This window comes from Miscanthus floridulus, chromosome 6 (assembly GCF_019320115.1).
Source record: "Miscanthus floridulus cultivar M001 chromosome 6, ASM1932011v1, whole genome shotgun sequence".
NCBI classification, from domain to species: domain Eukaryota; kingdom Viridiplantae; phylum Streptophyta; class Magnoliopsida; order Poales; family Poaceae; genus Miscanthus; species Miscanthus floridulus.
This window is the reverse complement of record NC_089585.1, coordinates 96,541,691-96,555,824: the sequence shown is the minus strand read 5'-3', so window position 1 is coordinate 96,555,824 and position 14,134 is coordinate 96,541,691. Positions and strand designations below refer to the sequence as shown.

Sequence of the window (14,134 nt, the reverse complement as noted above, 5' to 3'; positions counted from 1 at the left end):
AATTGTGGTAGGTGGCTTGCATTTTGAGTAGGCTAGCGCAACACTTGCTTCGCCTCATAATTGTCTAACCATTTTGTTAGTGTTGTTGTAGAAATTTTTATTAGGCTATTCACCCCCCTCTAGCCATTAGGACCCTTCAATATGGCCACATACGCAAGGATTGCCCAAGCACACATGTGATGGTTGTGCGAGCTGATGGTGGGTACTCCTCTTCTAGTCATTTTGATGAAGAAACATATGCTTTGCTTGCTGCTGACAATGTAGCGGAAGGACATGATTTCCAACAAGATGAAGAGCACATTGGGGCTGAAGCTGCTGAACACTATGAGAGCCTCGTGGTGCAGCGAGTGCTAAGTGCGCAAATGGAGAGAGCTAAACAAAATCAGCGCCACACTTTGTTTCTAACCAAGTGTGTGATCAAGGAACGCTCTTGCCGTGTGATCATAGATGGAGGTAGCCGCAACAACTTGGCAAGTGCTGAAATGGTGGAGAAGCTTTCATTGAGCACAAAACCACACCCGCAGCCTTACTACATCCAGTGGCTTAACAACAGCGGCAAGGTGAAGGTAACACGATTGGTAAGGGTAGAGTTTGCCATTGGTTCTTATCATGATTCCATTGACTACGATGTTGTGCCTATGCAAGGATGCTCTATGTTGTTAGGTAGACCATGGCAGTTTGATAAAGATTCCTTGCACTTTGGTCAAACAAATTAATACTCTTTTACGCATAATGACAAGAAGATTATGTTGCACCCCATGTCCCCTGAGGCTATTCTAAGAGATGAACTTGTTAGAGCTAGCAAACTTAAGAATCAGGCTATTGCTAGTGAAAATCAGATTGTCACTAATGAACTTGAGAAACATAAGAAGTCTAGTAAATCTGTTCATCATAATAAAAATGAGATCAAGTTAAAAGGCTCTTGTTACTTTGCCACCAAATCTGATTTGGATGAGATTGATGCTAGTACTATTGCTTGCTATGCTTTGGTTTGCAAAGAAACTTTATTTTCACTCGAAGATACATCTATTTCTTTGCCTCCTGCTGTCACTAATCTTTTGCAGGAGTATGTCGATGTTTTTCCAAAGGAGGTACCACCGGGGCTACCACCAATTCGAGGGATTGAACACCAGATTGACCTCATCCCCGGGGCTTCCTTGCCTAATCATGCGCCGTACAGGACCAACCCAGATGAGACAAAAGAGATTCAATGACAAGTACAAGAATTGCTCAACAAAAGTTATGTGCGTGAGTCTCTTAGCCCTTATGCTGTTCCCGTGCTTTTAGTTCCTAAGAAGGATGGATCATGGCGCATGTGTGTTGATTGTAGAGCAACAACATCACAATCAGATATCATCATCCTATTCCAAGGTTAGATGATATGCTTGATGAATTGAGTGGCTCAATTATGTTCTCTAAAATTGATTTATGTAGTGGTTACCACCAGATTCGCATGAAGCTAGGAGATGAATGGAAAACAGTGTTTAAAATGAAGTTTGGTTTATATGAATGGCTAGTCATGCCCTTTGGATTGACTAATGCACCCAACACTTTCATGAGATTAATAAATGAGGTTTTACGTGCTTTTATTGGCAGATTCGTGGTGGTGTACTTTGATGACATCTTGATATATAGTAGATCATTAGAGGAACATCTTGATCATTTGCGTGCTGTTTTCAATGCTCTACGAGATGCACACTTATTTGGCAACCTTGAGAAGTGCACCTTTTGCACAGATCGAGTCTCTTTTCTTGGATATGTTGTGACACCGTAGGGAATCGAAGTTGATCAAGCCAAGGTTGAGGCCATACACAGCTGGCCTGTTCCCTGCACGGTCACACAAGTACGGAGTTTTCTAGGACTTGCTGGTTTCTATCGTCGATTTGTGAAGGACTTCAGCACCATTACAGCCCCACTGCATGAACTCACCAAGATGGGTGCAACCTTCACTTGGGCTGTAGCCCAACAGGATGCTTTCAACATGCTCAAAGATAAGTTAACTCATGCACCCTTGCTCCAACTTCCTGATTTCAATAAAACCTTTGAGCTTGAATGCGATGCTAGTGGAATTGGTTTGGGTGATGTGCTGCTACAAGATGGCAAACTTGTAGCATATTTTAGCGAAAAATTGAGTGGGCCTAGTCTGAACTATTCTACTTATGATAAGGAATTGCTTACTTTAGTTAGAACCTTGGAAACATGGCCGCATTATTTATGGCCCAAAGAATTCGTTATACATTCTGATCATGAGTCATTGAAACACATTCGAAGCTAAGCAAAACTGAACCGTAGACATGCTAAATGGGTTGAGTTCATTGAATCTTTCCCTTATGTCATCAAACACAAGAAGGGTAAAGAAAACATCATTGTTGATGCTTTGTCTGGGCGTTATACCATGCTGTCCAAACATCATTTCAAAATATTTGGATTAGAAACAATTAAAGCACACTATTCTCATGATAATGATTTCAAGGATGTGTTGCTGAATTGCAAAGAGGGACAGACTTAGAACAAATTCATCCTTGTTGATGGGTTTTGTCGACAGAATATGCTCGCGCGGTCCACCGAGGGGTATCCCACGATGGTAGATTTGTCGGTGGGGGTGCGCGTAATTAGGAACCGGATGGTGACACAAGGCGTAGAGACAACGATTTAGACAGGTTTGGGCCATCTGATCGATGTAATACCCTACGTCATGTGTCTTTGGTGTATTGTATTGATCTGTATGAAGATCTGATCTGATAGATCCTATCCGCTAGGGGACCCCTACCTCTCCTTATATACTCTGGAGGAGGTAGGGTTACAAGTAAAGTAGCCTATTTGGTACTATACAATGTCTTGCGGTGCACACCGAGCAGCGCCATGCACGCCTTAACCTTGTGGGCCAGTCCACCCCTGAGGGCGTAGCCCATGTCTTGGGGGCCATACCCCCATAGATAGTCCCCGAGCCTGACAGTAGGTGACATAGTCACGTGGTGCTAGGGTCAGAAAGTAGAAAAACCAGCCGAGCAGGCAGCCAGTCCCCGGGCGTAGCCTTGAGATGAGAACAAGCACATTCACCGCAAGGTGAAGTGTGCCCACTTAGTCTCCGAGCCTGCTGGAAGATGAAGAATGAATCTTGTAGCAGGGTCAAAGAAGTCTGAAAGCTTGCCGACGTCGTCTGACATGCGCGTATCAAGACCCTAGACGTGCTGCCCAAGATCAGCACCCTAATCCGAACAGCATGGAGCAGCTTGATAGCACACCGACGAGACGTAGCAAGATCCGACCATCGAGGAGTCCCCGGCGTCGCTGAGGATGACCGAGCACCGAGGAGCGAGGAGTCCCCGGCGTCGCTAGCGATGACCAAGCACCAAGGAGCGAGGAGTCCCCGACATCGCTGGCGATGTCCGAGCACCGAGAAGCGAGGGGTCCCCAGCGTCGCTGGCGATATCCGAGCACCGAGGGGCGAGGGTCCCCGGCGTCGCTGTTGATGTCCGAGCACCGAGGAGTCCTCGGCGTCACTGGCGATGTCCGAGCGCCGAGGAGCGAGAGTCCCCGGCGTCACTGGCGATGTTCGAGAGCCAAAGAGCGAGGGTCCCCAGCATCACTAGCGATGTCCGAGCGCCGAGGAGCGAGAGTCCCCGACGTAGCTGGCGATGTCCAAGCGCCGAGGAGCGAGAATCCCTGACGTTCCTGGCGATGTCTGAGCACCGAGGAGCGAGGAGTCCATGACGTCGCTGGCGATGTTCGAGCCTAGGAGCGAGGAGTCCCCGGTGTCGCTGGCGATGACCAAGCACCGAGGAGCGAGGAGTTCCTGACGTAGGCGGCGACGTCCGAGCACCGAGGAGCAAGGAGCGAGGAGTTCCCGGCGTCGCTGACGATGACCGAGCACTGAGGAGTCCCTGGTGTAGGCGGCAATGTCCGAGCATCAAGGAGTCCCTGGCGTAGGCGGTGATGTCTGAGCACCGAGGAGTCCCCCGCGTAGGTGGCAATGTCCGAGCACCGAGGTAGCTGACGACGTCTGTGCAGTGAAGTGTGCCCACTTAGTCCTTGAGCACGAAGAATCTGAGGGCCGAGGAGTAACCGGCGTCGCTGGCGATGAAGCACGAGCGACGAACAGTCTGGTCAACTGGTCGGCGGTGAAGTAATCATTGAGTAGAAATGACCGGTGAATAGTCCGATCAACTAGTCGGCGATGGAGTCCATGAACTAAGCGGTCCGACCAGTTGATCGGTGGAGAAGTTCGAGCACCTGGATGATGATCCTGCAATACAAACATGTAGAATGGGTAGTACATGATGCACAAATAAATAAACTCCAGAGAAAAATCAGCAATGGTGATGAAACGGTGTATGCAGTTCGGCGATCAGTTGACGTGAAAATATATTTATGTTTAATATAAACCACCCGAACAATTAGTGTGTAGCTGAGTCTCCAGCCCTAGCTAGCCCATAGTCCATAACGTCGAGCGTGGAGCCTGTGCACGTGTAGGAGAAACAAGCATGACCAAGGAGCCGCTGTCGACCACCCATAACGCAGAGCGTGGAGCCCGTAGCACATGTAGGGAGGAGCCGGAGACAGGGCCATCTCTGGAGGCATCCGAGCATCAATAGGACTATTCGAGGGTTTGAAAAATCGTTTGAAGAGCAAATATGGAGAAAATAGTTTAGAGAAATAGTATGGCGATATACGGAGATTGGAGAATATTTAGGAAAATATTAAAGCGTGACTTAGCTTTGGACGGAGCGTCTGGTCGGCGGCGTATGGTGCTATCTGGTTGGCGTTGATGGCGAACACCTGACGGGCGGTGAGTTGTTGGTGAAGACGACCTCAGAGATGGTTCCAAGATCAGATCTGCTGTCGTAGGGGCTGGTGTAGCAGTGATGAATCGTCGTCGTGGACCGGCATGAATCTCCACGAGATTGACGATGAGAACACGTTGTTGATTTGAGGTCCATCTGGCTCGCCATGGATCAAGCGCACACCCCTACCTGGCGCGCCAACTGTCGATGGAATATGCTCGGCAGTCCACCGAGGGGTATCCCATGATGGTAGATTTGTCGGTGGGGGTGCGCGTAATTAGGAACTAGATGGTGACACAAGACACAGAGACAACGATTTAGATAGGTTCGGGCTGTCTGATCGACGTAATACCCTACGTCCTGTGTCTTTGGTGTATTGTATTGATCTGTATGAAGATCTGATCTGATAGATCCTATCTGCTAGGGGACCCCTACCTCTCCTTATATACTCTAGAGGAGGTAGGGTTACAAGTAAAGTAGCATATTTGGTACTATACAATGTCTTGCGGTGCACGCCGAGCAGCGCCGTGCACGCCTTAACCTTGTGGGCCGGGACACCCCTGAGGGCATAGCCCATGTCTTGGGGGCCATACCCCCACAGGTTTGTATTTCAAGCCAACAAGCTATGCATTCCAGCTTGCTCCGTGCGTTTGTTATTGTTGCAGGAAGCACATGGAGGAGGACTCATGGGACATTTTGGTGTGAAAAAGACAGAGGACATCCTTGCTAGTCATTTCTTTTGGCCCAAGATGAGGAGAGACATGGAGAGGTTCGTTGCTCACTGCACAACATGCCAAAAAGCTAAGTCACGCCTTAGTCCTCATGGTTTATACATGCCTCTTCCTGTTCTAAGTGCACCATGGGAAGATATTTCAATGGACTTTGTTTTAGGACTGCCTAGAACGGGGAGGGATAGTGTGTTTGTTGTTGTGGACAGATTTTCTAAAATGGCATATTTCATACCATGTCATAAGAGCGATGATGCTACACATGTTGCTGATTTGTTCTTTCGTGAGATTGTTCGATTGCACGGTGTGCCTAACACCATTGTTTCTGATCGGGGTGCAAAATTTCTTAGTTATTTTTTGAGAACTTTGTGGGCTAAGCTAGGGACTAAGCTTTTATTTTCCACTACTTGTCATCCCTAAACTGATGGACAAACTGAGGTTGTCAATAGAACATTATCTACTTTGCTTAGGGTTGTTTTGAAAAAGAACATAAAAATGTGGGAAGAGTGCTTGCCTCATGTTGAGTTTGCTTATAATCGTTCACAGCATTCTACCACTAAGAAAAGCCCTTTTGAGATTGTTTATGGGTTTGTGCCGCGTGCTCCTATTGATTTGTTACATCTTCCGACCTCGGAGCGAGTGAACTTTGATGCTAAACAACGTGCTGAACTGATCTTAAAATTGCATGAAACCACTAAAGAGAAAATAGAGTGCATGAATGCAAAGTATAAACTAGTTGGTAGCAAAGGGAAGAAACATGTCATTTTTGAACCTGGTGATCTAGTTTGGCTCCATTTGAGAAAAGACAGGTTCCCTGATTTGCAAAAGACTAAGTTGCTGCCTAGAGCCGATGGTCCTTTTAAAGTGTTAGAAAGGATTAATGATAATACATACAAACTTGAGCTACCTGCAGCTTTTGGGGTTAGCCCCACATTTAACATTGCAGATTTGAAGCCATATTTGGGAGAAGAGGATGAACTGAAGTCGAGGACGACTCCAATGTAAGAAGGGGAGGATGATGAGGACATCCCTTCCATTGATACAACCACACCTGCTGCACAACAAGGTCTGATGACAAGAGCTTGAGCACGACAACTTAATTATCAGGTAAAGTCGTTCCTCGTTGTTCATACAAACTCGTCTCAGAATTGGATGCTACTAAATCATGGTGATGATTGTCTTATTCTTAGGAATGTTGGTCAAGACCCTATTGCCCCATGTTTAGACCCCATGATGAAGATGGAGCAGCTGAACAAGTGGGAATCATCATTAATGGGGTGCTCAGCTCATCTCGAGACAGCAGGAAACACTCCATTAAAAATACCATAACTCCTTGATACGAGATCCAATGAAGCTAATTTTTGACTTGTTGGAAAGAGCTCGGCGTACTCTTTCAGATGGGTCTAACCCCACTATTAGAATCTACCTAAGCTGTGCGCAGCAAGCAAAATGATGCATAGACCTACAGCTTGGGTCTGGGCCTTGTACTGACTAGAGCCCATTGAGGGACGCCCAGATTAGGGTTTCCCACTCTTCCTTGTGCTCTCCTCCTTATAAATAGAACCGGCAGCCATCAGAATGAGGGTGGGTTTTGTTTAGATGCAAGATAACTGCTGCTTCTTCCTTGTAAACGCGTGTGTCGGCTAGACCACCCGATTTGCTTGTTTCAAGACCCCAACTTGTGATTCAAATTCAGCCTTTGGCTTAAATCCGTGAGTTATTTGCTTGTTCATCTTGTTCTCGGTTGCTTGTAGGTTCATGGTGTTCTTGGCATGACAAGAACATCACAATCGGAGTCGGTGTACCTGTTGCTAAGGTGCAGCAACCTTGTGGTCGTTGTAGTCGGACAGCCAACATCGAATCCACCCCAAATCGAGTTTATCCACACTCACCAAAAGATCAGGAACAACCCCTTGTCCCATCACGAGCTCGGCGCTAGCGAAGCACGTGCGCACAGTGACCGCGAACACAAGCCGAAAGACGGAAAATGGTGCCGTGCACGCTATTTAAAGCATACCAAAAACCGCTCAAAAGCCCGACTAAGGCTCAACCAACTACAAGAACCTAAAGTCCACACCACCGGCAATCCAGCGAAGCAATCGTCAAGACTAAAGAGTGACTAGAGAGGGTGAGAGGAGGATGTCAAGGTGATCACGTCGCTTGAGCACTGGTTCACGAGCAGAGCACCGGTGACAAGGTTCTAGTGCGTTCTGATCGGAGTTTGGGCAATTTTTAAGAGTTCAAGTTGACATCCAACTCAACTACGACCTACACCTTGCCTAGGTGCTAAGTTAGAAGCAACCCATGGTGCAAGAACATGGATGTAATGCTTAACCATTTTTGTTGGAAATCAAATGCCAAACTGGCATTGTCTATCACCGTTACAGACTTAGAAAGGACGAGAGTCCCGCTTGAACTAAACAACCATTAACACCTTTGATTGCATTTTTAAAAGGTCAGAACTTCATCAATTTCAACTAGGCAACATGTCATGACCTAGTCCATACTTCGTACTAACTCGTGGGAACAAAATATTAAAGCACTATTTAAGTATTTTGCACATTATAATTCTTCAAAAAATAGCACTTTCTAATTATAAGCTATGTCACATTTTCATTTACAGAAATCGTTTTTCATGCCGAACATCTAAAACAACTTATCCTATTTTTCTTATTAGAATTTCATAAGCATGTTTACTCATTAATTGAACTAACTCGCAATATCCCGTTCGCTTATCTTCTTATAAAAATGAGACCTACAATTTAATTATCCTTTCTTGGGAGTTTTAAAATTTTTAACACACGAAAATTTGTTTTGTTAATTTCTTTTAGGCCTTAATCTAAGCACTAAGCAAGATCGTAACACCAGAGGTGTTACATCTGCTCGTTGCTCTTTCCCGACCGACACGGTCGGGGGCCAACTGGGAGCAACTGACCGGAGACGTCCGCTCGGTGTGGGCCCAGGGCATAGACGGAGTAGATAAGATAAGACGCTCAAGTCAACCGCAATACCGAGGATCATACCTTGCCATACCCTGCGCACATATAGGACGGTGCCACCAAGCTATGATAGACGGACACTATATAATCTTCCAGACACGTCAGAACACAAACAATATTATAGGCACCGACGTTTGCCGTACCAAGTGAACACAGAAGAGTCTGCCAGATGCGTCTGAACATAAACAGTGTTGTGGGCACCGACGACCATCTTGTACCCGACAGTATGGGCAACAAGACTAGGTAAGGCTACGCACTCTCTCTTTTCTCTCTGACTTGTAAGGCCACCCCCTTCACCTATAAAAGGGGATGCGCTTTCTTCCAACAAAAGGGGGCTAAACGACTCGAGGACTCGACGACCTGAGGACTCGAACAGCTCAATACTCTAGAACTCGACGGCGACACAGAGTATATGCTCCAATACTTAGCGCACGTTAGAGCGTCCGTCACTCTTGGCCACTCGGTTCAGAGTCCGACCGGGCCTCTAACACCCCTTCTCATTCCTACTCGTTTGTAACCCCACAGCAAACTTCGAGCACCTGGGCTCAGGAATAAAGTCACCGACCGACTAAAACTGGACGTAGGGCACGTTGCCTGAACCAGTATAAATCTTGTGTCATTGAGTGCTAGGCCACATCCGATCACAACGTACGATAAAACTACAAATATTTACTTGTTGGTCAAATTTCGTACCGACAGTATAATTATTCTTTTTCATTAGTGACCTTAAGTTAATTTAAGTATGTTTTTGGGTATATGTCGTTGAGTATATTTTTATTTTCTTTAGTGCAAATTTACTCAGTTAACTTTTATGCACATATTTAAATAAGTTCTATGTTTTAGTTTTTAATTTCAGTTCCAGTATTAATTCTATGTTTTCTTGAGTTTTTTATGTTTTATTAATACTCTAAGATTCAGTTCTACAATATTTTGCATTCAATTATAAGTATTTATATATACATTATATCCACCCCTGTATAATAAGATGGTCTCTGGTTAAATGGAACCAACGAGAAGTTTAACCGAAGATTACTCATAATTAATTTCTGACCAACGTGGACTTTAATTATGAGTTATTTAAGACGAATTTTGGTTTGTTTCTGCCCAACGGTGATGCAAATTAAAGTTCCTAAGCATGCTGTTAATATTGACTAACGTTATTTTAACTTCATGCTTTAAATACATCTTATATACAACTTACTAATTGAGACATTATTTTGCTTCAATTTTTTTCAAAAAATTATGCAGACTATATAAGTAATATAGAACTCCTAAGTAGCACTAATTATCCTACTTGGAATAATCAGGTGCAAGCCATTCTCAAGGAGCTGGACCTTGATTATGCGCTTAACGAGGAAAAACCACATGCTCTTTCTCCTATTTATGATTACTATACTGAGAGAATGAAGGAGTACACTCCCAAATTAGAAAAATGAGAGAAATCCGATAGGATTGCAAAAATGATCATAAGATACTCGGTCTCATTTGATATGAGAAGGTTTTTCCCTACTGAAAAGGAATGTTAGAATGCGATCTGGTTCGGCTAATCCCGAACTTAATTATGAGATTAATTAAGCGCCCGAACCACGCTTAATTAATCTCGTAATTAAGTTTGGGATTAGCCGAACCAATCACGTTCCAACAAGTAATAGTAGCAAAAAAAAAGGCTAAAAAATGGCAAAGACATCAGGTCGAAGAGCGTGTCTGAGGCCTGAATTAGTAGGTCCACAATGACACGCGCGATGGCTTTGGGGCTGCCTTTGTAGTTGGCACGTACGGCCCCCGGCCTAACCTAACCACTGCAGATTAAGGGTGTGCCAACAACCAAGGAGCGTGCTGTTTCTAAGCATATGAATATGGCCGGAATACGAACACTGTGGCGTGGCGCTGGTGATCGGTCACCATCGGCTCAGTAGCACCAATCATCAAGCCGCAAATAGCCTATCGGTGGCTTAGGCCTCCACGATGATGTTCTGAGCGTGAGATCAATGCCCAGCTAAGAATAATGCTGCTAATCATTGTCGTTACTAATCGAGGAGCCGGTCAAGATGCTCTTCCACCGACGTGGCCGCGACGGTGGTCCAATTCATATTTCCATCAATTTTGTGTGTATTTTTTTTTTGTTTCTTCCATCTCTCTGTTTTGAGAGGAGTCTTCTAGTATTCGTTCGCTGTTTCATTGAGCACGGTCGCAGTCGTTTGAGACATGATTCGTTGTCAACATATGGCATAGAATCGGGAAAAAAACCCAATTTTTAGATATTTTTTTAGGCTAAGGTCATGTTTAGTTCCTCTATTTTGCAAAATAATTTTGGATTCTGGGTCATCTTTTTGCAAAATGTAACTAAACATGGGTGTGAAAAGTGCAAAAAGTTTCCCTCCAAAAAATTTCACATTTTGGACTCCAGACTCCCGAATCCGAAAATTTTCGCCTCGGTCCACGGCCTGTACGCGCCTGGACCCCTCGCCACTCTCCCTACCCTATCCATTCGCTCGGCCGCCACTCTTCTTCCTTTCCCCATCTCCATCTCCGCCACTCTCCTCCACCGCCGCCGCGCTGATCTCCCTTGCAGTCGCTCCTCTCGGTCTCTCCCCCACATCCTCCATCGCCAGCCTTCACCTTCTTCCCCACACTTCCTTCACCGCGGCCGGCCGTGCCCTCTCCACGCGTAGATTGGGCTTTCAAGCCGCGTCCGAGCGCTCATGGACGGATTCGAAGGCAACGGCAGCGGGTACGGAAATGACGACGGCACCCGCGATTTCTTCTCCCAACCGGAGCACTCGTCGGCTTTCAACCTCTACTCCGACCCGCCGGCGCAGTTCCCTAGCTCAAGCTCCATCAGCGCTCAACGGGCCGGCCTCTCCTCCCTCGATCTCAACTCCAACGGCGAGGCTTGGCCCGGAATGGGGAGGTACGAGAACCTCCTACGCTACGGCCAGGACGAAGCAGATGGCGAGGGTGGCTTCTCCCCCTCTCCCGTGCGCGTCCATGTCTCCGGGCATACCCTTGGCGTTCGGACGGCTCGATCCGGCGGCGGAGGAGGCGGCATGGCCGGCCGCGCAGGCCTCAACTCCGGCACTCCGCGTGCCCCACGGCCGCCTCCACTCTCCGGCAGCGGCACGCGTGGATCTTCGTCCACCGCACCTTCTGGATCGGTTCCCCGTCGCGGTCGCCGGTCCCATTCTCCGGCAACTCATCCGGTAGCCATGGTCAGATTACTTGTGATCGAGGTCACTAACTAACTGGTTGTGATGTGCAGGTAAATACTACCTGGTCGATTCCGGCTATCCAAACCGGCCAGGATACCTTGCACCTTACAAGGGAACCATGTATCATCTGCCGGAGTATCAGTCATGCCCAGGAACCTCAAGGTAAAAAAGAAATCTTTAACTTTGCACATTCATCTCTTAGAAATATCATCGAGAGGTCTTTTGGGGTTTTGAAGATGAAGTGGAGGATTTTATTGAGTATGCCGAGATATCCACCTCATGTGCAAAGCCAAATAATAGTAGCTTGCATGGCACTGCATAATTTTATTAGGAGCAGTGGCATAGTGGACAAGGATTTTGATCGTTGTGATTGTGATGAGAATTATGTGCCACCCGAAGCTCTGGCATCGCAGCCACAAACTCAGGTCTCGTCGTCAAGGGATGAATCTGCGTTGATGAATGCTTTCCGTGACTCAATTGCGCTTGCTTTGATGAATAGGACATAAAATTCGTACATGAGTGATGTGGTTTCTGTGTATGAGTGATTGGTTTGTTATATGTTGTAATGCTTATGTTGTAATGCTTATGAGTGATTGGTGCCTTCAGTTGTAATGGTCTTGTGACATTGAACATTTGTACATGAGTTATATGGTTTCTGTGTATGATTGATTCTGTGCATGCAAATGTGCCGAGCAGCATGCATAGCATGCATGTGCATGGCTGGTATTAATGGTCCAGAAGCATCATTTATTATGGGCAAATCTGTCATCTTTTGTTACAGCTCAAAAGTTTTCAGGTACATCTAAACAGGGTCTGAAATTTTTTTGCAGAATTGGATTTTCACCTTGAAAACATTTCGCAGAAAGTTTTCAATCCATTTCGCATCTAAACACCACCTAACTAAAAAATGAGAATCGGTTTCAAGTGATTATTCCTAAAACATCTTTCTTTATGATGTTTAGCAGTGATCTTACAGAGAATCTGAAACGTTTGTTGCTGCGAAATGCGCTCTTAGAATATGTAGTAGCAGTGTATCAAGTTGTTTGGTCATCCAGAAAAGAAGTAGAGTCTAATCAACCTGGTGCAAAATCTGCCCTCCAGCCTGACCTTGCAGGAACGAAAATATATCTAGCGGCTTGTATCCCTTTTTATGATTTTATGAGTTAAATGTATTTTTGTTCACTACATACCTAATATTAGAAATTATACTTGGTTCTTGTGACATGTCAACTTCAATGCGTGCAATCTGTTACTTAATGTTGGTCTTGAAGATGCATCTGTACTTAAGTGTCACACATCAACCAGTTATACTATACTGAACACATTTTGTATGTGACTGTAACTTCTTGTTTTTGTTATGTCTATGCAGACGAAGCGTACTAAGAAGGTTGGCATCGTTGGCAAATATGGTATTCTTATTCATGCTTCTAGAACTTTCTGAAGCTAACCCTTGCAAATTCTAAATGTTGCAGGAACTAGGTATGGTACTAGCTTGCGTAAGCAAATCAAGAAGATGGAGGTATCTCATCTCTCCAAGTAATTCTGTGAGTTCTGTGGAAAGGTAGGTCTTATGTTAATTGTCTTAGTTATGCATTATTCTGGTTGCTGTTGAAATTTTGAACAATGTACTGCAGTCTAGCTTAATGACTTCTGCGTACCTGAACTGCCATAAACTGTAGAATGTAGAATGTATTTGTTGTCAATTCTGCTTGTTTGGTATCATATTTGAATGGTTTATGATATACTTATGCATGTTGAGCAATTTGTTTCTAAAACACATGCAAAATAGTGTTTGTTTTGTCCTATTACTGACTTTGCTGTGCTTCCTCACCAGTTTGCTGTGAAGAGAAAAGCACTTGGAATTTGGGGATGCAAGGACTGCGGGAAGGTCAAGGCTGGTGGTGCTTACACCATGAAGTATGTCCTCTTTTCAACTTCTTTCCTCTCCCTAAACAGCCTTGCATTGTGGTGAATATCCTAGTTCTTTTGTGTCTTTTCAGCATTGCTAATGCAGTCACTGTCAGGAGCACAATCCGGCGCTTGAGGGAACACACTGAAGCGTGATTGGATTTCTTCTCTGAAGGGAGTCCTAGTGTTTTTTTTAGTGACTTAAGACTTGGAAATCAATGTCTTGTTTAGGTTCTCCAAAAATATGGTGCTCAAATCTTGGTTCTCATTGCAAACTGGACCTGCTCGATCATAATCCTTATTTCATTACGTGAAATATCTGGTTTTTATATTTGTCTCTGGTTCGCCGCTCTACTTGCTTCATTTCTTGTGCAGCATATCCACAAAATCTGACAGTACCCAAGTTCTCGGTGTGTTGGTTCTGTTGTTTGGTTCCTGGCTTTAGCATCCTGTTGGCTGATCCTTTTTTGTAAGAGGCAGCTTCAGAATGCAGTGGCTGTTGGAAC

General features: G+C 45.3%; 1 pseudogene; it reads left to right on the top strand.

The window, feature by feature from the left end:
* Window positions 1–13,077: 13,077 nt before the first annotated feature.
* Window positions 13,078–13,784, top strand: LOC136458715 (large ribosomal subunit protein eL43z-like; annotated as a pseudogene).
* Window positions 13,785–14,134: the final 350 nt, after the last annotated feature.